This window comes from Pelodiscus sinensis, chromosome 4 (genome assembly GCF_052426305.1).
Source record: "Pelodiscus sinensis isolate ZL-2025 chromosome 4, ASM5242630v1, whole genome shotgun sequence".
NCBI classification, from domain to species: domain Eukaryota; kingdom Metazoa; phylum Chordata; order Testudines; family Trionychidae; genus Pelodiscus; species Pelodiscus sinensis.
In genome coordinates, this window is record NC_143055.1 from 81,824,383 (window position 1) to 81,849,532 (window position 25,150).

General features: G+C 42.2%; 1 protein-coding gene across 7 annotated transcripts in view; it reads left to right on the forward strand.

Annotated features, from left to right (window-relative positions):
* LRBA (LPS responsive beige-like anchor protein) overlaps nucleotides 1-25,150 on the forward strand; it is a 559,883-nt gene that overhangs the window by 19,228 nt on the left and 515,505 nt on the right. The window contains exon 1 of one of the 7 annotated variants that reach the window (XM_075930025.2): nucleotides 14,803-14,934. The exons of the other annotated variants lie outside the window; for them this stretch is intronic. The gene's annotated coding sequence lies outside the window, so the exon portion shown is untranslated. Of the gene's footprint in view, nucleotides 1-14,802; nucleotides 14,935-25,150 lie in introns of those variants that run through there. 7 annotated transcript variants of the gene reach the window in all.

Genomic DNA, 25,150 nt, shown 5'->3' on the forward strand with positions numbered 1-25,150 from the left:
AAACCCCTGATGTGATGGAAACCAGCTAAAATTGGGAGTTTGTGGCAGCACCTCTATCACCCCTGCTACTGGCACACATGGAGTAGGGCAACACTGTAACCCAGCCTTATGGAGAAAACTGGGCAGCAAGAGCCATCAGGAGGCAGACAAATTGTCAGGCACCTGGCTGTAGTACTTCAGGGAAGGCTAATACAGCTTTCCAAAGAACTTCTTCCTAATGTTGTTGCAATGTGACTCTGGTGTCATTTGACCCAAACTAATAACTGTGGGTGGTGACTAGAGTAAGGCAGTTCAGCCAGGTTGAAATCCATCCCAAGAGGTACCTTCTCCTGGGGAAGGCTAGCACATGCTAGTTCTAGTTATGGATCTAGGAGGGATGAACTTGTAACTGGGTGGGGGTGAGGGAACCTAACTGTGTGTTTTGTAGGACTAAAACCCACCAGAGCCCGAGGTTGGAGTTGAGGGTTACTTCTGCTTTCTAGCATGCATGTAGAGGTTTTTAAAAAAAAATCTGAAATATGTTTGCTTTGTAATGGTTTTACCTTGAAAATACATGCCCTTGTTGAGAAGGAATTGTGTTCTAACTAATTACTGTAGGCAGTACTCCTGCAGTACTTTACTTTCATAGCCTTTGGAGAGGAAGTAAAACACTGGTTTGTTAAGGCAGTCTGACTGGTGATAGCCCAGTGGAAATCCAGGATGCTAGGCAGCATTACAACCTCTTGTTAAGAGGAAACGTAATGAAGGTCTCTGCTCAAATGATTTGAGGACTGGGAGTTGGAAATGTTTAAGTGGGTGGCACTAGGGAACCATGCAAAGAAATATAGGTGCAGTTATCTAGAAACTAATCTTGGGGTGTGATAGAAGCAGAGATTCTGCTGCTGCAGAATTCTTGTGACCCTGCTTGACATGATTGGGAGACCCCTCACTAGCCACAGCTATTGTTTGAGGTCATCTGCAGGCTCTCAGGAAAGGGTCCTATTTTCTAGTTAGTGACCACAACTGTAAGTGATGATAGCACAGTTCTGGGCATATGGTAAATTTTGTGTGTGCAGAATCACTGAATAGTTGGATGAGCCTTCTTACAATGTATGTTTTCCTTTGTATGCCTTATTTTGAGACTTTTCCATAATCTATTAATGGACAAAAGAGTACAACAAGACCAAATTTAAAGACTACAGTAGCATTGTACATCTAAAACTCTACAGTTATAATATTTGCTGTTTTGGCAGGAATATTAATTGGTTCAGTAGGATCCTGTAAGCAAATAATGCTGAAAATGGCCTTTAATTGATGTTTAAATAGAAAATGTTAACTACATTACATAAGGCTTAAAGAAATAAGCTCCTTGTTCCAAATATGGGCCCTTGTGAACAATGAGGCAGAGTCACAGTGACTGCTAATAAAATTTTTAATAAAGCATTCTCAAGAAAAACATCTAACCACTTAAGCCCCATTCTTGTCTCAGTATTGTATAATTATTGGATATATGGAGAAGTCTAGCAATGTCATCTTTTTCTTTGTTTTGCCAATTTTTAGGTGACACTACTCACATTATTGGAAATGTAGCAGTAAATGTATTTAACTGCTATATACCACTAACCTGCTTAGATAACACTGAATCTGGTAGAAATTCTTAGCTAACGTTGGTACTGTTTTTATAGGGTACAAAAGAGTTTATTCCTTGCAATGTTGTCTGTAATATTTCATTGCAAGCATATTTTGTTGCATCATCCCTAATACTTTGTAAGGGTTGTTTACTGGATAGCCTGTAACTTAATTTCTTTCATTAGTATGTGGACATATCAGAAAATGAACTAGGGGCTTAAAATTAGCTATCTAAATCTTTATTTAGCCATAGTATTGACCTCTCACTGAAGTACAGTTCCTAAGTCCTACTTGAAGGATGCTTGCAAAGCTGCTACCATCTTTTAATCCAGCTGTTGCCAGGGATGTCAATAGTTTATTAAAAGAAATATTATAGCAGGTATAATAAGCAGGAGATAGACTGTACATCTGTTTCCCTCTATCTGTGAAGCCTTTTAATGCATAAAAACCTTTAATCTGAATGTGTTGGACAAACTTTCTGAAGTAGCTACAAGAGTGTTTTGTCTCCATATTTTATTTAATGAAGTACAGTTTAAAAACAAGCTGGAATGGGAAGCTTGGACATTCAGTTATAGGAAAAATAATCAAATGTGGGAACACATACCTTCAGGTATCTTTTACTTGTTCATCCTAACCACCATTTTGTCCATTGAAATTGATTATGTCCATCATAGATTGCATTCTTAAAACTAAGTAAAAATTCCTGTCACTTTGTCTATTAATGTGAAGCCCTAATCCAGTGTGGGGGAGCGTACTGGAAGTTTTAAGCATTAACCAAGCAAAAATATCTGTATTTAAAACACATGAGTATTTGCATCTTAAATGCTGCATATTGGTGAATGGAGTTGAAAGTTGTCTAGGGCATTTTAACTGGTGCCAAAACATTTTAATTTCACTAATATGTCTTATCTGTGGCTTTGGAAAAACAAGCAAAGCCCCTCAGTGTTTTTCAAGTTTGTGCTCCAAATAACTTCTTTGTATTTACATTTCTAACTTAATAATATTCTTGTGTGAACATTTGATAAATGTCAACAGTTTGTAAATTTTTAGCACTATTTTGGTGAAGGTAGAATAGTTATTCTTAGCCTGCAGAAGTTTAAAACATATTGTTGGTGCAGCCATTACTTTTTATTTCCTTTACTCTTGAATGAGTTTTTGTTTACTGTTTTTTGTTCATTTATTTCTAGTTTTAAAAATTACTTCATTTTTGACCAGATGCAGCTATCTTATCTTGTGCAGTTTTCCTGTGGCTTTAAGCAGGTGAGGGGAACAAAAAACTTTGACTGTGGCATAACCACAGACATAAGATATAATACTATAATTGTAAGTGGCTTTCTCTTTAGTTTTAAATAGGACTTCTTTGATTTTCATTTCTATGTTACTGCTCTCTTATTTGAAGTCAATATAATCTGGACAGAACAGTTTGAAACATCTCAGATGTGGTGATATTGTTATGGCTTAAGTGGTAGTTCAGTTCAAAAGCCCTGAGACATGGTCTTAATGACCTCTTTCTGGCAAGCATGACACTTTTTTCTTTTATCAGTAGTTGGTAAAACATTTGCTAACGTGTCACTATGGTCGTCTATAATACATTACTTTGTCCTGCTTTGGCGATTGGATTTGGGACTGACTTTGAGATTTCAGTTTTCCAGGAATATTAGAAAGGGAGTACATACTCTTTATATATGTTTCATGAATCTTCAGACCTGCTGTATGAGTGCTGTACTTTTTTGTCCTCATTTTTTAAGTTTTTTAAAGTTTAAGATGAAACCTTTGCTTTAGATTTGTCATGATTCAGGGCTAGCTGCACCTTTTTTACAACCCTTCTAAATCTTCCCAGTGCACCCAAACAAGGGATGGACCCTGCACCTTCACCTCTCAGAGTTTAATCCTGTAATTCTCCCATTCTTGTACTAGACTCGGGGCTACAGTACCCTGTGTACCAATCGTAATTACTCAGCAGGTTGATTGGGGTTTGGCTACCTGTGATTCTTCTCTTCATGTGCTATGACCAGTAGCTAATACAGTGATATGAAATAGCCTTTTCAAAACAATATTATTCAAGCACAATAGTAGGTACAAAGCATGAGATGGGGTTTCAAACAAAATAAATGATCTATCCATACATTTCTCACATGTAGACCTAGCTTATTTCCTACATCCAACCTCTGCAAACTCAATTTGCCAGCACTCCTGCAGTTTTTGCTTCGTTCTTTCCTTATCTTTAGAAGCAGGTTTTTCATCCATCCCAAAGTTCTTTGTTCCACTTTTCACTGGATTTTCCCCACCCTGTGGTTACCTGTAAGACTGACCTTAGCATGGTCAGAGATAAAATGTTAAGGTGGGACACTGATATTGTCTTCTAAATATCCATAGTTATGTTGTGTGAACATAAGGTTGCCTTTCCTGCTTATGTGCTGCTAACCTCTTGAATTAACCTTCTGTAATCCTATAGCAAACACTAGCAGATGGACATAAATTATTACTATCAGCTCCCATGTCCTTTGCATCCCCAAATTACTGCATTAATTTGAGAAAAATGCTATCTCACCATAAATAATGACGTGACTAGATTTTAATCTGTGAACTTGATTTTGAATTTTTGTTAATTCATTTCCAAATAATTCTCAGAAAATTATTGAAAATGGTGGTGTTATATTGTTACTCTGTTGATGGGACAAATAAAACATGCAGACTTAAAAAAAAATTTTTTTTGTATATAGAATTCCATTAAGAGTACCAGCGACGAGGAGTCCTGTGGCACCTTATAGACTAACTGAAGTGTAGGAGCATGCATCTGACGAAGTGGGTCTTTGTCCACGAAAGCTTATGCTCCTACACTTCAGTTAGTCTATAAAGTGCTACAGGACTCCTCGTCACTTTTGCAGATTCACACTAACACGGCTACCCCTCTGATTAAGAGTACCAGTGGCACAATCTGTGTGTGAGCATTTTAGGTCTGGGTGCAGAGGGATCTGGCTGCGCAAGGACTTGGTAGTGGGGGAATTGCAGGGGAAATGGGACTCCACGGGGGGGGGGGGGGTCAGGTGATGGTAGTTGAGGCTTAACAGGAGGGTCAGTGTGCTGGGCATGTTGGAATGGGGGACAAGTGCAGCTGATTGGGCTCAGTGGGGTGGGAGTTCAGGTGGGGGGAGGCCTGATGCAGAGAAGATAGGGTTCTAGGTAGGGATGTCAACATGTAGATGACTACACACACTTCTCTTCCCTCCCCCCCCCCCCCCCGTCCCCTTGCTGCCTCTGTATTAGAGGCAGAAAAGTTGGGGGAAGGAGGAGTTGGTACCCCCCCAACCCTTGCACTGATGCCTCTGAGAGGGTGAGGCATGCTGGTGTCCTACAGAGGTAATGGGGAGGAGGCGGGGAGGCTGCCATGAAGCCTGAAGGCTGCCAGGCCCAGGCTTGCCACAGACAGAGGCTGCTCCATGGCAGCAGCTCCTGTCCATGGGTGGGGTGGGGGTCCCAGGTCCCCACGACACGGGCTGCTCTGGAATCCCACAGAGCAGGTTCTGTCCGCAGGGAGCTTGGACCCCGCCTCCCCCCATGGACAGGGGCTGCTGCCTCCCATGCTGCTGCCTTTGTTTCAGAGGCAACAGTGGCAGGGGACTCCCTGGGAGTGGGGTCAGAAGCACACTCGCTGCCGGCCCTGCCCCCAGGAAATATTGAATAGTTGTTTAACTGCTACGACTATTCAATTACACGCTGTCTAACATCCCTCATTTCAGGTGCAGGGATGTAAGGTTTACTTGCGGGAGTTGAGTGCAGGATGGAGGTTTGGCTGCACATGGGGTGGGAAGACAGGGGAAACAGCTGTCCTGCCAGTGATCCCTCCCCAGCCGTGGCTGAGGAGTGATGGAGTCAGGAGGTGGGAGTGGGGTCACTGTAAGAGGACCTGCTGCTCCTCTCCACCCAACCTCCACCACTGAGTCCCAACCCACCAAGCCTTACTTCCTGCATCTAGAACTCCCTGCTAAACTCTCCCCATGACGCAGAGCTTACTGCAGCCCAGGTAAGTTTCTGGGGGGTTGATCTAGCCCAGCACTGTGTGCTGCACATGGGAGAAGGGGGTGGAGGAACTCTGGCTCTCTTGTGGTCATCTTCCTCCTCTTTCCTTTTCCCCGCCCCACTGACCTGCTGGGACTAATCTCTCTGGGGTGCCAGAGCATCTGCGGATACCCCCACTGGACAGTCATCTCCCCTTGCTTCCTGAAAAGACATGCTTGCACTGTCAGGGAGGGGTGAGTACATTCTGGTGCAGCTTTTCTTTGCTTCTGCGCAGAAACCATTTTTCTGCAGGAATCAAAGTTAATTTGTGGGAAGATGCATTGCTGCACATGTGCAGTGGTGCAGAATTTTCCCCAGAAGTAAAGGATGTGAAAATTCCACATGGTATTTAAATAATCTCTACCACTTCCTTGTTCAGACTGACCATCTGGTCATAACTGTCAGCATTTGTCCACAAAGCCACAATGCATACAGGACTGCCTAATTAATGAGGGTTTCCAAATTTAGCAAGTTTCTTGTGCAAAAATATGAAGTCAGAAGCAGCTTACTTGGAATTCCTGATGACTATAGGAATATTCAATAACTTTTTCCTAATGGCTAAAAAGATTGTTGCCCTCTGGATTTCAGTTTCACATCCATTCTTAGGGACCTGGAGTAAGAGAACTGGTTAGCTACTTGAAGCTTTTTACACCTAACAGTAAGGAAATGATTAAACACATATTGTGGACTGGGATACATGTTTCTCAGGGGAAAAAAGGACTAACATCCTTTTTTATTTGGACCCTTGAGAAATAAAATTAATATTTCCATAATCTAATCATGCTATTCCTGCAATTTAATCTTGTTTTAGTGTTCCATCTTTACCACTAAAGACAACTCACTTTTGGTGTGACATAAGTTACATATAGTCATTTTTATCTATTATATATAAACAATTCAAATTATGCTTGAGGTCTTCATTTATCATAGAAAAGTACAGTAATCTGTTTAAACAGACAACTGAACATGTAGTGACCTTAAAGCTGAAATTAGGTTACAGAAATTAAAATGAGCAAAGGGAATACAAATTCTTGAAAGATCTAGATTAGGACTTTTCAGCAGAGTATAAGGCTAGCTGCTTTAACTCTTTCTATTATTTCTATGCTTCCTTGAGAAAAATTTCATAGCTGAGGCCTGTCTTACAACAATGCTCTGCCCCATGGAAATAGCTGCAAATGGTGAACTGTAGCCAATGGGAGCCACGAGGCTCTATGGATATGGAGCCGGTAACTAAACAAACCGTAGCAGCCCAGTAGTAGCTTTCTCAGAGTGGGTCTGCAGACCACTTTGATAAACACTGATCTATGTATATTTCAGAGTAGTTACTCATCTTCACTAAATGCATCTTCTTTACCTGAATCTGTACTTTTCCACTCTTTGCTTTTAACACAAATAAAAGTTAGTGACTTCATTACTTGTCTCATTTAGACACAGTGTTTGGCTAAGTGTTTCTTCTAAGGCCATGTATGGGAGGTAAATATTCTAATCCTAAATGAATGTTTGCTGTAATCTGCCAGGTCATAATATTTATCAAACATTTCATGGTGTTACTATTACCCTTGTCAACAGATTCATGGATAAACAAGTTTCTTTTTAAAATGTCTAAGGGAATTTCAAAGCCTTGATTCTTTAGGAATTTATTGCTTTTTTAAAAAATACAGTCGTTTTTTCAAATTTCCTTTTTGTACTTTGGGAACATAAGGGTCTATAAACTTGCTTTGGGTGGGGTTACCAGATGGTTTTAAAAAAATGCCAGACACTCTTGATCTTGATCGGGGGGAGGAGGACAGGTCAGGAGAGGAGCGGGGCTGGCCAGGAGGAGGTTGGGGGGAGCAGGGCTGGCGGGGAGATCGGGGGAGGGCGGAGGGAACTGGCCAGTGGGAAGCAGGGCTGGCTGGGAGGAGGTTGGGGGGAGGGGGGCTGGCTGAGGGTGGGGGGTGGGGACCAGCTGGCAGGAAGTTGGGCTGGCTGGGAGGGAGTCAGGGTGGGGGGGGGGGGAGAGTGGGGCTGGCCGGTGGGGAGCGGGGCTGGCCCGGGTGCACATAGATCCTGGGGTGATGCCCGTTTCAGTGTTATATGTCCGGTATTTTCTCAATTTGTTTCCTGGACTGAAAGCTCAAATACTGGACTGTCTGGTTCAAAACAGGACACCTGGCAACCCTAGCTTTGGGCTGTCCACTCATCTCTCATGGCCATCTCATCAAAATAGAGATGAACACCCCTTCATTTGGGAGGACTTCTCTGTGTCATCTCTCTCTACTTATAAAAAAGTTTTGCCTGCTACATGACAGAATGATGTTATCAGGCTCTCTGGCTGCTTTTGTGAGTGTAGTGAGCATGGGGTGCAACTGTTAGAAATTAATATTACAAACTCTGATGACAGTAGTTCATTAGTTAACTTCCCTTACTCCATTTACATTGTGTATTTATTTTACTTAGCCTATATTTACTACATTTTATGATTACTAAGTGTATCTTCCTGCTCATTAAAGGAAGAGATTTGATCAAAATACCGTGAGCTTCAGCATATGGGTCTCTGTAACCTGAACTAATGGAAAAGCTGACCCAGAAGTTCTCTCTGAGGTATTGCTATTACTGGGTAAAATTTCAGTTGAGAGAATAATTGTATTGTTGGGCATCAAATACTCAAAATAGTATAACCCTTACAACTGCCTTAAGGAAAGTAACCTTTGTAGCTAGTTTGCGCTTAAGGGAGCTGATCAAAAAGAGCTGCCGTTACAGTTTCGGTCAGTATTGAAACAAATTCTGATTGGCTTTTCTTCACTGAATCATAAAAAATAAATTGTCACATTTAAAAACTAGTTTCAGAATGACGTTCCCCACTACACACCGTGTTTCACTTTATTGTAAACCACCATAAATGGATGCTAAAATGCAATATCAATAAATACGTCAATACTGCCATCCTCCAAGACATTAATTTTTGTCCTTCTTTACTATTGAATTAAAATTAATTAAAATTCACAGTGGCACTGAAACAATTTTTAGGGTGCAACGTGCAGAGCTATGCCCTTCCACCCCCTTACCCTGCACTAGTTTGGGACCACAGATGGGGGAGGTTGCAGAGCCCTGCGTGTGGGGCCAATGGCAGGAGCCCTTGGGCTAGTGACTGGGACACCGGACAGCAGGGGGCTCCTCCGGACTGGTGGCTGGGACCCTGGTATGGGGAGCAAAACCTGGTGGGTGATGCAGCACTCCCCACATCCCTACTTCCTATGCCTATGTAGGGCCAGAATTTTAAAGGTATTTAGTTGCCTGTAGATACAGGGAAGGTGCCTAGGCACTTAAATCTTCTTAAGCACCTCTCCATCTTTAAATACCTGAATACCTTCAAAAATCTGATTTCACCTAGGTCAGTGTTTCTTAACCTGGATGAGGTAAGTGTTAGAAATATTAAATATATTCACAGATTAGAGGCTTCAGTTAAGCCTTTATTAAAGTTGTGCAAGTATAAATATCAAATATAAGTATTCAAATATAAGTATCTTCAAACGTTTAAACTGTTTTTCTTATCCTAATTCATGTAGTACTTCATTTGGATATATTTAGGGGGAGGAGGAGAAAATGTGTGGTTCTTTCACACATCTGAATATTAAAGATTTACAGTAATAGTCTCTTGGCATTCAGAATCTGTTACCTCAAATGCCCATAAGATGGTGCTCATGAGTTGTGTTTGTGTGTACTGTTGGGCATCTTAGATTTGTACTAACCTGTTATGGTTGAGTGTGTAGGTGTTTTGCTTTGGATTATTTAAAACTATATGCACTCAACATATTGCGTGTTGATACAGACTATATAAATGAATGTGGAGCACGCTTTGAGGATAGGCTTCAGTCATAGGCTACCTTTGCTGCTTTTAGAAAAGACTGATGTGCAGCATTCATTTTACCTGATCGACAGACAGTATATCAACAAGTTACCTTTCTGACATAAAAGGAAAAATAAATATTCCATCCTAGTGTACGGTGAGCTATTTTATGTACTCTGATCTTCATCTTTTGCTCTTTACTTGTCCTTTATTACTATTTTCCTCAAGCAGCTCTTCTGCTGTGCCTACTTCTACATCAAATTTTTCCTCCTCAGAAAATTATTCTGGTACTGATCATGTTAGTTTGTTATCCACAAATGTTTTTCCATGGGCTCAGTCTCATAGTTCTCTTTGAACCAATTAATGAGCTCTATGGAAGGGTGCGTTAGTGGAAGAAACAATAAATATTTATTAATAAAGCAGTGCTCATGTTTAATATCCAAGGTTTTGTGTTTAGCCAGAACACTGTTTTACAGTACCTGTCCAAAACTGGGCTACCTGCCTCATAAGTTTCAGTACTAGCCCTGATGAGTATGCAACTGAACTTCAGATATGATATAAGAAACAAGGCAACAAAAGAGTAAAAAGTGTTTGGAATAAGGAGGGAACTTGGAGAAGTCTTCTATGAATATCAGTCTGTCCTGCTTAAATTGATTTAAAAAAAATCTATTTAGGAATTACTCTGAGGAAGTTCTACGGCCTGTATTGCACAGATGGTCAAACCACATCAGTGGTCCCCAACACGGTTCCCGTGGGTGCCATGGCGCCTGCTGGGGCATTTATGTGCGTCCGCTGAAACATCTAGGCTGGCCCCCCACATGCGTGGTGCTGGCCCCAGGCGTGTGGCGCATGGGTGGCCCCTGCCCCGGGTGCGTGGCACATGCGCGGTGCTGGCCCTGGGCTCAGGACGCGTGGGCGGCCCCCATCCCCGGTGCATGAGCGGCCCCGCCCCCGGATGCCCGGCACGTGAGCAGCCCTGCCCCTGGCCGCCCAGCAGCCACGAAAGGTTGGGGACCACTGAACCAGATGGTCTCCTCTGGCCTTGGAATCTGAGTATGAATGGCAATGAATAGTACAAATTGAAACTCTCTCAACCAGGACTCTCTGGTCCAGCAACATCCGTGGTGTTGCAGGACCATGGGTATCACAAGACCAAAGACTCCTGGTGGAGAGCTAGTGCATGGGAGCACTGCAGACTGACAGGGCAGCAGAAGCCTGACAAATGGCAGTGGGGCTTCCCAGCAGGGTGGTAGGACTGCCCGGTAGTGCAGTGGGAGCCCAGCAGGAATAGGAGTGTGGAGGCGGCGGGGCTGCCGGGCACTACAGCAGGAGCCTGGTGTGTGCAGAAGTGGCTGGGCTGCTTGGCACTGCAGCTGGAGCCCACTGTGTGCAAAGCTGGCAGGACTACCCGGCACGGCAGTGGGGGCCAGTGAGAGTGGGGAGTTGACCAGGCGGGCCAGTGGTGGGGTTAGGACTGAAGGGGGGCTAGAAATGACCTCTTCTGTTCTGGCAAAATCCATCATCTGGGATCGGTCAGGTGCCGGACCAGAGAGGGCCAACCTGAGAGAAAGATGTGGTTCTAATTCCTGCTCCAATGACTATTAAAATGTTTATACACAATGCAGCAATAGCTTCAATAGAAATTAAGACCCATACTAGAGTATCTCATAATCCAGGGGTTTAAAATATTTTCCTGCAATGAGGGAGACCTAAATTCAAATCCTGTGCCCTAATCAAGCAGTGAGGGAAATGGAATCTGGTGCTGTTACATCCCTAGTCTATGCCCTAAGCACTCAGCTATAGGGGAGCATCCCTCCTGCTTTCTATGAAACCAGTTCTTTAAAAATAGCTGAAACAGATTTTTTTTTTAATTTGCTGACATTTTCCAAAACCTTTGGATTATTCACCATAACCAGTGTTTTTATCCTGAAAAATCAGCCATTCACTCAGTTATTTTTGTAAGTGCCTTTTACAGAAATTGGCAAAATATAATGTGCCTCAATGTTTGGGTCTTGATTGGTAAAACAAAAGAAATCAGGTGTAATGTCTTCTATACATGCTCAAATTGCTTTAATCACCATAGTGTAGAAGTAAGCACGTTGGTATCAAGGTGTTGATATTGGTATGGCTTCTTTCTGTATGGGAATGGTGATGAGCTATAATGGTATAACCACTCCAATTCTACCAACATTATTTCAGTAAAAACAAATCACACCTCCAATCAAAACAGCTATACCAGTAGACCAGTTCTAAAATGCAAGAAATTAGTTTAATACTGTTTTTCTTTAGAAACGAATGTTTATGAACCTCAAGATACTCAACTATATCAATGATCTAATAACGCTACTACAGTAAAACTCCAATCGTCTGGCATCCAATAGTCCGGCACTCCTGATAGTCCGGCATCAAAATGGCAAGAGCCTAGTGAGTGAGCTTCAGCAAAAAATGAGTCACAAGGTAACAGCGGTAGCAGCTGAACTGAGCAAAAAGGGTAAAAAAGGCTTTAAAAAACTAAAACATTACAGCATACTGTATACAGTATGTACAATAAAAAGGGTTAAGAACACTTTATACACAGTATATAATGTATACAGTGTATATATATATAACCAGTTTATAGTACCTCCTGATACTCCGTCATATTTGATAATCCGGCACCACCTAGGTCCCATAGGTTCCGGATTATCGGAAGTCTATGGTATTCGTGTCATTCTCAGCCTTTGGTTTCAGATCAGCAGCCACTGTTTTGTCCCTTAAAGTGTTGCTCTACCAAGGCAAATATCAGTGACCTCTTACTCAGTCTGTGCCTCTTGGAAGCAAGTAGTTTCACATGTGGGAACCAGTTGACAATAACAATGTTGCCAACACCATGATTTGAAAACACTGGGGATTTGCAAAAGTGATAACTGCATTCAGTTCCAGATTTAGCTTTCAAAATTGTATTGCTGGTGATATCACAGAAGGAAAGAACCTACCTTCACTGTTAGATCCCAGATTTAATTTTTGGGATGGGAAGTTGAATAAAATATTGCGTTACTTATAAATAAGTTAGATTGCTCTGAATTGATTCATTAGGATGACAAATACCAGAATCTGCTGTTACTCTTCCACAATGCAGCAACACTTTGAGCGCTGATACTCACTTGTAAAAGATGGGGGCGACTTCTACATTCCTTACTGCTATCAGTAAGTAAAAGTGTAGAATTTCACCAGGATACACATGCCTGAATACCCACAGAGATGAAAGACATTTTTAGGCATGCAACTCCTGCACAATTTTTAAAGACCTTTCATTCTAAAGAACAGAATGATGTCAATATAAATTTACTAAGAAGTTTGCCCTTTCTTTGTTTTGTTTTAGTGGCATTCTTCTCTCCTTTTTAAGATGACACTTTCTTTGTTTTCAATCCTAGCAGGTTTTTATAGGGCCAGAAGGAGTGTATGAGGAAAACAATTTTGTCATCCATTAATTTCACTTTTTAAAGGAAAGACTTCTAAGAAATATCACCTTGCATATTACTATTTTATGTCTGGCTACAGCCTTCTTCAGGATATCTATTGTAGATGCCTTCTTTCCTAGGATTGTTTTATTTTGACTCAAATCAGAGAGCAAGCAAGCAACATTAAAACATCCTTGTAAATTCTAGTGCTGGTTGCCATTTTAGAACAAGCATTTTCTTTACAAATATAAAAGTACTTTATAAAAGTAGCTTACGATATTAGGAACTACATTATTTCCAGGATTAACTGAGTTTGTGTCTGAAAATTTTGGACTTGAACCTGGTGATTAAGTTGAACGAAGCTTCAAAAAATGAGAGGATACCTCAGCAGATACTACTTTTGGCTGAGGAGATCTGCAGTCAGTTCAGATCGGTTAGTTAATTTGATCTCTGCTGTTTTGTTCTTTGTTGTACTTCTGTTAGAAGCCCAGAAATCTACTTTAGTGTTAATCATGGATACAGAAAATCAACAATTTGCTAGCAAATTGTTTGCTTATTTCAGGCTTTAATTTCAAACCGTTCTTGTATAACCATTGTTGATTTCCTGATTTTCTTCCCCCCTTCCTTCCACCAAAAAAGATTTTAATTGGACATAAGGGGCAGACTGAATACCCTGTCTTGTCTGTTTGTTGCAAGTAGGCACAAGAAGAGTTAAATTGCTTTTTCCAAATCATAATGTACATTATGTGTTTTAGGGAATTTTTGTATTCTGAGACCTACTTTTATATCCTGATCAGTTTATAAGTGAAAACAAGCTTGGTTATCTTTTAATCCCTGTCAGTGCATAACTGCTGCACAATGTGGCACTGCTAAGTAATATCCTTCCTTCGTAGAGAGAATCAGTACTGGTATAACAAATGGATTGTTATTTCTGGTTGGGGAAATCTAATAAGTTACATTTGCCTGAACTAGTCTATAGTTCGTGCTGATTTTTCTTTTACAAAGAGTGCTGAAGGTTCATGGAGAAAAGAGCTGAAAATACCTATCAACTCATCAAGAGAAACCAGTAGCAACATTTTATTTCAAGATCTATCTTTTTAAGCTTGAGTGAAATCTTAATTTTACTCTTTTTGATGGGTTGAAAATGGAAGACAGGCAGTGACAGGGGAGAAATGGATTATGGATTAGAAAAGCAGCTGCTTTACCATTACAATTTTTACTTATTTACTTTAAAGATGTGAATACTATAATTGGTACTATACAATGCACATAAATCAACAGTACTGCATACAAAAACTATTATGATCTAGAAGACAGTGATAGAGTCATGACGGACTGAGAGACTTGGGAATATGTTTACCTCAGCTAAAATATTTTATGAGTTGTCTTAACCTAAAATTGGAATTCACAGCCAAAAGTAACATGTTAATGTATGAAGTCATCTATAGCTACTCCATAGTTAGAAAAATTTTAGTTCAGTTATAAATGCAAATCTTTATAAGATAATTTGTAGGAAAATATTAAGTTTTGCAGAGGAAAGATTATTAAAAATATTTTTTTGAAAATTTTGTAAATCTGTCCTTTAAAAATTATTGGTCTTCCTCACATTACTTTGTACTTCTCTAGCTTAATAGTGTACAGCTCTAATTAGAGTTGCCAACCCTCCTGCTATCACTGGGAGTTTCCCAGAATCATGCCCTGTCTCCCAGAGTCGACTGTAGCCAAACTGGTAGATTTTTGGGTACTCACAGTCTGGCATGACAGTGTTTTATCCTGTTCCTGGAAGCTTCCAGCACTGCATTTGTTAAGCAGGGGGCCTCTGTGCACCACTTCTGCTCGGAACGCAGACTCTGCAGCTCCCATTGGCTGGGAACACAGCCAATAGGAGCTGTGGGAGTGGGGCCTGTGGGTAGTGGTGCATGGAGACCCACACCATTTCACCCCACCTAGGAGCTGCTGACAGAGGGATGTGCTGGTTGCTTTCAGGAGCCACTTGAGGTAAGTGCTGACCCTGGCTTTTATCCCTCTGCCAGCTCCCAAACTCCCTCCTAGAGCCTGCACCCCCTCATATACCCCAACCACCTAGCTTGGGGGTATTCAGTGACTTCCCTGAAGAACTGGACTGGTCTTTTTTGCTTCCTCTGCTACTTCTTGGCTTCTGTGTATACATTATCATCCTCCAAATCATCTTCTCTGTTTTTGCTTGTAAAGAAATTCTTTGCTCCTCCAGTATTCTACCAAAGGATTCATTAAAGATCATCAGGGGATTATATTATCAGGAAGCTTTTGTGAAATTGTGTTGGCAAATGGATGTACTTAATTATCAGGTGACGAAATATTGAAAGCCCTTTAGCTTTTCACAATTTTCCCATCAAAGCAACGCCTGCTTAACCAGTTCCTCCAATATTAGTCTTTCTTCCCTGCAAGCTGATTAGTCAATTGGTATAATTTGGAGAGAGCAGAAATGGGACACATACAGTTCTTGTTTTTCCCATAGGTGAGTTACTATGGTATACAGTAAGTAGACAACAGAGTTAGCTAGCAATTAAAAACAAAATCTCAAAACATAAATGATGGTGGTGGTAAGCGACATTCTAACAGTTGTACAGTGAAAAAGTACTTTTGCTGTTTTAGTGACAAATAGTGCAAAGAACAGCATTAAAATTTTGCTTTGCAAAATCAACACAGTTACAGCAGAATGCATTCTATATTCTCAAGTGTTTTTAATTGAAATATGAGGGAAGATAAGCAATGACTAGCCACAGAGCATAGAACACAAGGAAGCAGAGAAACAGAAAAGAACACCACAAATCTCATGTATTTTTACCAAGAGACTCATCCCAAGAAAATCTAGTGACCATGACTGAAGTGGGGGGAACTTACCACAATATTTTTCACTATTTAAGTTATGAAAGCTAAGATTGTGTAAACCAGCGTTTCTCAAACTGTGGGTCGCGACTCTAAAGGGGGTTGTGAGCAACTTAGAGGGGGGTCGCAGGACAGTCTGGTTATTTGGGTTTTTGGGACAGTCCGGTTAAAAAAAAATTGAGAAAATACCGGACATGTGCAATGGCCAGTATTTTCTAGTTTTCTGGCTGGGCGCCTGACAGAAGCCTGGCAGGGGCGGGGGGAGTGGCTGGGAGGCGGGCTGCGATCAGCGCTGAGAGCCTCTGGTTGCGTGTGATGCCTTGGGGAGGAGAGGAAGCCCTCCCTGTATGTGCTCCTGAGCGCTGTTCCAGTGTGTGGTGGAGCCGCAAACGAACTCACTCGTGCTTTGCTGGGACTGTGCGTGGGACGGGCAGTGCCCTGGGATCTGCATGTGCCTGGGTCAGTTCTGTTCCCTCCAGCTGATTCGCACTCCCCCCGACCCTCTCCTGGCCTGCTGGTTCTCCCCCACTTCTCCTCCTGATATTCCCCGTTGGCCAGTTCTCCTCTCCTCCTCCCGATCTCCCCCAACCAGCCCTGCTGCCCCCGACGACCCCCCCCAACTTCCCCGGCCAGTCCTGCTGCCCATGATGCCCCCCCCAGCCCTGCTTCCTGCCAGCCGGTTTCCCCCATCCCGCTGCTCCTGACAACCCCCCAACTCCACCGACCAACTCTGTTGCCCCTCACCAGCCCTGCTTCGGGTGGCCAGTTCTCCCCTCCTCCTCTAGATGTCTCTCGGCCATCCCCGCTGCACCCAACCCCCCTCCCCACCAGCCCTGCTTCCCACTGGCTGGTTCCCCCTCCTGATCTCCCCTGGCCAGCCTTGCTACCCCTGACGCACCCCTGCCCCCAGCCAGCCCTGCTACCTGCCGAATTTTAGAGGGTCGCAGTATTACAAAGTTTGAGAACCCCTGGTGTAAACAAAATGCTTCCAAGATTTTTACTTAATCCTGAAATTATCTTGTGGATGGACAAAAGTAGACCAGAATAGCAGACAGGCTTTTGGCACCGAAATTATAAGAACTATTGCTTAAGGACTTGGATGGTGCCTTTTCAGTTGGTTCTGACACCTCCAAAAATGGAAATAAGAAATTGCGAGATGGCTCTCTGGTATTCTACAGGAGAATAATTTCAGTATTAACAGCGTGTCTTCTATTGTGGCTGGCAATGCCTCTTTGAATTTAGGGAACAGAAGTCAGTGCATCAGAAACTCAAACAGCTTAATGACTGACTGATATAAGTGGAGTGCAAATGTCATCTACAATTACATAAAAGATGGGATGAGGGAATTGAATTTTGGCATAGAAACACTCATCCTCAAAGTATACATGGAGTTTTCCTCCAAGAAGAAAATCTCATGCATCCTTTTTCAGGTTGTATGAAATGAGATACAAAGATGTGAAGTAGTCCAATTTTGAGACACTGCATTGAGATTGACATTGGCAAGCTGTTTGATAAATACAGGCTGGACCTCCCTGGTCCTGTACCCTTAGGACCTGATTGAACTAGACAGTTAGCCAGACCAGGGGAGGTCAATTCTGCTCCTCTTTTGACGGACTCTGGGCTCTCCAGGGTCCATCAGCTGACCTGGCAGGCTCCCTTCTCTGAGGCTACTGGGGTTTCCACTGTCCCAGACCTACTGCTGCTGCTTTGGGACTGCTGGGGTTATCACTGCCCTGGGGCTGGCAGGGCTCTGTTGCTGGTGAGCTTCTGGCTGTGGTTCCTGCTCCCTGGCCTCTCGGGTCTAGGGGTTCTCTGGTCCAGCAACATCCATGGTCCCAGTGAACCAGAGAGTCTGGACCAGAGAGGTTCAACTTGTACTGTGTTTTACAGCAATCGAGAAAAGATTGTCTCAAAGGAGCAAAAAGTAGGTCAGAAAAGGGCCGAGGTTTTTAGAGAAATGTCAGAGTGGTGAGTGCAAAATTTTGAAATTGGTTTCTTTTGCACTTTCCATTCCTGAATTCAGTGCCTACTGCTACAGAATTTTCAGTTTGGCACAACTGTGGAGCAAGGACAGAAAGACTGAGTAATAACATTGTAAAAGCAGAGCTACAGATGCAACTGAACCTCACTATATCTTGTGCAGACTTTCATGAGTTCTTGAAGAATCTGGAGTTGCTTAGAGCAGTAAGAGACCAGCGGAAATACAAATTTTAAGAAAGGACCCAGGTTTAGTTTAAAACATAACATTTAATTTTATAAGCATTTAAGTAGAAGGTTTAAAACTTAAGGCTATTCATTATTGTTGCTTGGTAGCTAGCAAACTAATGCTCAAAAAGATGGGTAACCACATAGAAATCTGAAATTATCATGTAGATAATAACATGAGTTAACTACTACATTCAGCTAACCTCAGCCCAGAACCCCCCCCCCCCTGCACCCCAACCGCCTGCTACAGCCTAGTGAAAGTGAGAAGAGGGGATGGAGTGAGAGGGGAGGAGCCAGGATTTGTGCAGTTACAGTTGGCATCCCTAGCTCTAATATTGATTCATTTTGTTCATATTTGTATGCACGCATTCTGACAGCATAAATATGGGCCACTTTTAAAAAGAACATGCAAAAGTCATGTTGATTCACCCTCTTGTTACTGTATTGCTGCTTATTGTTTAGTGGAACTCATAGAGTAGACTAGAAAAAAGGTGTGTGTTCGGTTTTAAAGTTAGGTAACTATATTACTTAAGTAGTATTTAAAAATATGCTGGCATTTATTGTACATGGAATTAACACTTTAATCCCTTGTGCTATCTAATTTTATCCTTGCTTTTTTTAGGGGTGTAGTCACCTGAATATTAGATTAGTGCAGTGCCTGCTAGGGTGGGGTTATGTTTTGTTTAGGGAAAGTGCCGACTGTGCACTTTTATTTGGTCATATGTTGCAAAACTCATATTTTTTAGCTGTGTTTTGTGGTGAAAAACCAAGGTGGAAGTCTTCTGAGGATTGATACAGGGAGCACTGTGTGTAAGAACCTGCAGAGCTGGAAGCTGGGATCATGGTGATTCTGGGGTACAACTTAGCAGATGTCAAAGCTACACCACACACCCATGGCTGGGCCCTGCCATTGAGACATTCAAGGAAAACTGTACTATGGAGACTGTACTGTTTTAGCTATATTGCCATAGCTATGCTGGCATGACCTCATAGTATAAATGCAGCATACTCTAACCAGAAGGGTTTTTTTCCATTGGTATAGGACTACACTTCCTCAGATGATCTAGTTACGTAGATGGAAGCATGCATTTGTTGATATTACTGTGTGGGACAGGTTTTGTGAATTTTTCAGACTCCTGACAAGCATAGGTATGTTGACCTAACTTTTAAGGGCAAACAAACAGTCAGTCTTCTGTACTAGGGGTATGGTATTTATTTTTGTTAGCTGGTGAGCTTATATTTCTGGATTTGTCTTTGTGGTATGAAGAGGTTTTAATAAAATATGAGGGTACCTAAGCCCCGAAATAATCTGTTTAAGAATATTAAAAATTGAAATGAAAATGTTGTGTAAAACTTAGACATTTTACAGATAATACAGTTCTGTAAAGTAAGGAGGTAAATAGTGGGGTGTCTAAATAGTAATATGGCAGAGTGTTTTTCATATCCTAGTGAGTTTAAATTCAGAGTAATGTAACTTGAACTGACTTTCTACTGGCTGTCATACAATGACGGATTTCTGATTTTTTAAAATATGTCAGAACCGTAAATCACTAGTTTGCTAAGATTGCACTAGCAAGCTATTAAAGAACATGGCAGTATTTACTGTAGATAAATGCAAATTTAAAAAGGTTTTCTGTATCATGGTTTAAATGATTTAGTGGCTTTCAGTGCACATATATGAATCTGATGTAATGGATTTACAAAATTTCATCTCCTGTATGGAGGCACAAATTTGCATATTATTAGACCATAACCTGGAATAATATCTTTCTTGTATATATTTAAACAGTATCTCAGATTAAAATGTGCTGAAATAAATTCGTTTTTCAAAATAAAGGCCATATTTAAGACTATAATGCAGAAATTGGAACAGGTTTTTTGGGAAAAATGGACATAAATTGTAGCTATATGTAGACTTCTTCTATAGAAAATTTATACAACTTTTTAAAGCTGGGATAGCATGTCTATACATGGGCCATTGTTTCTGAGCACAGTAATAATAAGTTAGCAGTGACGAGTATTTAAGGAGTAAGGGTTATTTCGAAAGAAGGGGTTTCTTTCAAAATAACCATGTCTACATGGTGTTTTTATTTCAAAATAGTGGCTGGATGCAATTATGCAAATGAAGCGTGAGAAATTCAAATCCGTGCTTCCTTTGCAATTTCGCTTGTCTGCATTTGCATTCCTCTCTCGACTGAGGAATGCAGTGTAGACATGCCTGTACAGACCACTAAGTGGTTTCAGTTGGCTGTGTTGTAGCACAAACTAAGAACACAAAGAGTAATCTTTTTTTTGCCCATGTCGATAGAACACAGATGTGTGCTTTCAGCTTCTGTAATAGAAACTTAAATCTGCAATCTCAAGTCTTGGCATATAAATCCAGGGAAAAATTCATCATAAATCACAAAATGAGTATTGGCTTATACACTTAAGCATTCTTATTAATCTGAAGTCCTAAAGAATCTTGTTAGAAGTAAAATTTCGTCTTGATGCTGGTACACCAACATTGCAATCTAGGGCCTAGTCTATGCTAGTGTGGATTATTGATCTCAGGTATGCAATTTCAGCTATGTGAATAACTAAAGTTAACATACTTCGATGTACTTACTATGATATCTTAATGCTGTTTTACCTAGAATCAATCTAAAACAGTGGTCTCCAACCTTTTTAAGCACAAGATCACTTTTTGAATTTAAGCGCAATCCAGGATCTACCTCAAACCCAAAGACCCTTGCCCCACCTCCCTTGTGCCCCTTCTCCAAGGCCCTGCCCCTGCTCACTCTGTCCTCCCTCCCTTCCTCCTTCCACCAGTCAAGGGCAGACAGTTGGGGCACAGGCTCTGGGTCTTGGGCTAAGGGATTTGGAGTGTGAGAGTGGCTCTGAGCTGAGCCTGAGACAGGAAGCTGGGGCGCAGGAGGGGGTTCAGGGTATAAGCTCTGCAAGGGAGTTTGGGTCCAGCGGGCTCAGGGCTGGGGCAAGGGCTTAGGGTGCAGGAAGAGGTTCATGACTGGAGAAGGGTTTGGGGATGTGGGTTCCAGCTGGACACTGCTTACCACAGGTGGCTCCTGGGGGGGCTGGAGGTGCAGAGGGGCTAAGGCAGGCTCTCCCCTGCTCTGGCCTTGCATCACTCTCAAAAGCAGCCAGCAAACTCGCTCCATTCCAAGCTCTGTTATGGCACCCCTGACGCCTGTTCTGTGGAGATATAATACAGTTCCTCTTCCTCTCTCTTCCCTGCCCTGTACAGCAAGCAGGAGGCTCCTGTGGGGAGCAGGGTCGGGGGGACAGCACCAAGGCAAAGGGCAGGAGCATCATGGCAATGCTGAGGGGGCAGATGAAGTGCCGGCACTTGATAGCCTCTTGGCCAAACCAGTCAGGATCTAAAATATCTGTGCTGCACCAATGTAATCTGATATGCAAGTTGTGCAGTGCATACTCACTGGAGTTGTGTTGATTGTAGTGTGTAGCCAGATGGCATATAGAATTGCTGAGCCTTGGGGCAAGGATGGGGAGGCAACTCTATTCTCCTGGAAGGGACAGGGTTGGAGGCTAGTCTCGCCCCCCCCCCCCCCCCCAGCTCTTCTGCACTGCCTGGGGCTCTGGTGGTGATTCAGTTGGGTCTTTCTCTCCTCTCCACCTCCCAGTTGGTGGGCTTGTCAATAGCTGACATTCTCCTGGAAACTCTGTCTTGTTCTGATGGAGTCAACATGAATGTCATGTTGTTGGTGATCTATTAACCATTACATCTCCAATATTGAGTCTCAATAAGAGATTCAGGCTTCTCCTCCCATCAATGTATGTCCCCAAACCCTTATTTTACCAAAACACACTTATGAAATTGCCCATGAAATAGTAGCAGGCACGTTAAGTGACTTTTCTTAACCCCTATAATAGTTTTATGTTACTTTACTGTTATGATCTAGAACTTCTAATCACACTGTCATTAATAAAAATTCAATAAAAAGATTGAATTTGACAATTCAAAAGTAGACAGGTAATTGTGGGTGTTAAAATGAGTGGGAGATGCCACTTTTGCCACATTCTGCTCTACATTTGAGTTAGGTAAAAGTTAGGAGCAATAGCTTGACAAGGTGAAGGAAAGCAAAGGAATAAGTGAAACAAATGATACTTTGCTTTTTGTGTTCATCCCCCCCTCCCTTTAAGCTTTTAGAAGAAAGGATAGAAAAGAATAGACAATTAAATTAGTATGTTTCATTATTTGTGTGCTCCCTGAATGCTGAAGAGGGCTACAGTAGTGTAGAGCAAGACAGAGAGGATCAGCTTTGTTGCTTGCACCAGTGCCTGAAAGAAAAACCTGCTGCTCTTGCTGGAACATATACTGTGAAGATGGATCAGTGGGTATAGTACTTTCATATCTTCTTGCTGTGATGATTAGTACAGGCTAAGGCTAGGTCATAAAACTGTACCACCTTTGGTTCCTTACAGAGGGGTTTTTGAATTTCGAGACTTTGAAATATATAGATAAAACCAAAAGTACTAATGATGGGGGCCATAGAAATTTCATTCTTCAGTCTCTTCTGAAGCTGTTTGGATAAACTGATTATTTGGGGTCATAGATTAGTAAGTACAAGGCGAAGATGATGGCAGGAGGTAAGAAGGAAGCCGTTGGAGGAGTTGGCAAAGGTATTATCCATCCCCTGAGAGCACTGGAATTCTCAACTCGGGGGGTGGGGGGGGGGCTTAATGCATCCAGTTGTGGTTACACTGTATTATAGCAGTAACAAAGTCTACTTTTTACCAGTGATAGAAATGTAGCCTTGTTAGTCTGGTGTAGCTGAAACAAAATACAGGATTATGGAGCACTTTAAAGACTAACAAGATGGTTTATTGGATGATGAGCTTTTGTGGGCCAGACCCACTTCCTCAGATCAAATAGTGGAAGAAAATAGCCACAACCATATATACCAAAGGATACAATTACAAAAAAGAACACACATGAAAAGGACAAATCACATTTCAGAACAGAAGGAGGATGCGGGGGGAGGGGGAGAAGGTAAATGTCTGTGAGCTAATGGTATTAGAGGTGATAATTGGGGAAGCTATCTTTGTAATGGGTAAGATAACTGGGGTCTTTGTTGAGACCCATGCGTAGAGTGGTAGACAAATCAACAATGGAATATTAGACACCACCCTCTACAGAAAACCTACTGACTCATACAGTTACCTACATGCTTCCAGCTCTCAGACATTTACCTCCCCGGATCCCCATTCTGTTCTGAAATGTGATTTGTCCTTTTCATGTGTGTTCTTTTTTTTAATTGTATCCTTTGGTGTATATGGTTGTGACTATTTTCTTCCACTATTTGATCTGAGGAAGTAGGTCTGGCCCACGAAAGCTCATCATCTAATAAACCATCTTGTTAGTCTTTAAAGTGCTACGTAGTCCTGTACTTTTTACCAGGCTTGCCTGACGGAAGGCTCAAATCTTTGCTTTTGTATGTGAGCCTTGCCACAGTTATCCATGCCTTTGCCACCAGAAGATTGTACATTGGGATGTGCTTTAAAACCATTCAGAGCTGACATTTGTTATAAATGCATCAGGTTGCTTATGGAAGAGGGGCATCATGTTCAGAGTACTTCACACTGCTAATCATGATTTGCACTGGCTACCAGATGGTCTTCTGGTAAAGATAAGAGTTGGTCTTAGGGTTGCCAGGTGTTCGGTATTCTACAGGACAGTCCAGTATTTGCATGCTCTGTCTGAAAAAAAAAATCAGAAAATACCAGACACATGCAATGTCGGGTATTTTCTGATTTTTTTCCGGCTGCGCACTGGACGGAAGCCTGGCGTGGGCAGAGGGAGCAGCTGGAAGTTGAGGCCACGATTGGTGTTGGGAGCCTGTAACAGAAGCCTGGTGGGGGCGGGGGAGTGGCTGGGACTCCCAACCACTCCCTCTACCCCTGCCAGGCTACTGTGTAATCACAGGCTCCCAGTGCCAGTCGTGGCCCCACCTCCCAGCCTGGGAATCCTAGCTGGGAGGCGGGGCCGCCATCACTGCTCTGGGATTGTCAGAAGCCTAGTGGGGGTGGGGAGAGTGGCTGGGAGGCTGGGTGCAATCGGTGCTGGGAGTTCTCTACAATCATTTCAGCTGCAAGATAAAAAGGAGTTCTAAATTCTTCTATAGCTTTCACTTTAGAGGAATAGAAAACAATGAAAATAGCTTGCACATTTGCACAATTATTTCTAAGCCTCTTTACATAGAGATGGTGTAGGATGAAGATTGTTTATAATAAAATTAAGTATTAAACATAGCATGTGTTCTGGGTGTTTTTTGTTTTTTTTGCTTGACAAATATTTAGCCCACTGGTTTGGTATTTTTTTGGGAGACCATCTGGCAACCCTAGTTGGTCTTTACCTAAGAACGGCATCAGTGGCCTAGAATCTACTTGTTTAAGGGTACATCTGCTCTGAAATTGTGAGTAGTTTGTGTGTAGACCTATCTGTGCTATCTTTATTTAAGTAGCTCACTAAAAAATATATTGAGGATGTAGTACTACAAGTGTTTGCACAGGCCCACGATGCCTTACTTGGGGGTTTAGGTAGGCTTGTATGGCCATGCTGCTGCATCCTCCCTGCTATTTTAGTGAGTGAGCTAGACAAAAGCTTTTTTAGGCATTGCAACACAAGCTGAGAATTACTCCCCTAGCTGTAGTGTAGAAGTAGCCTAAAGGTTTGTCTGTTCTCTGAACTGGAGTCTAATTCCCAAAGTGAGAAGACATATTAATCCAGCTAGTTGATTGATGCACTAAAGATAGAGTGTAGCTGTGAGGGTGCAAGTTGCAGCACTTGCTCAGTATATACTTAGCTTCTTCAGTATATACTTAGTATCTTGGACGGGCACATACTAAGGAGGACTAGGCCCTCTCGCTATACTTGGTTACACTCTATTTTTAGCACAGTAGCTCCATCAAAGCTAGTGTTGGTATGACTCCTCGAGCTGAGAATTAAGTAGGGATGTAAAAAGTTAAATGGTTAACCAGTTACCTGGTAAGCATTAGCCTTACCAGCATGCTTACTGGATGACCGGAGGACCCAGCTGGCTGGAATGGCCCCCCGCCCACAGTGTCCTGGTTAGCAGGACCCCAGCTGCACTGGGTCAGCAGGACTAGATCAGCTCTCTGC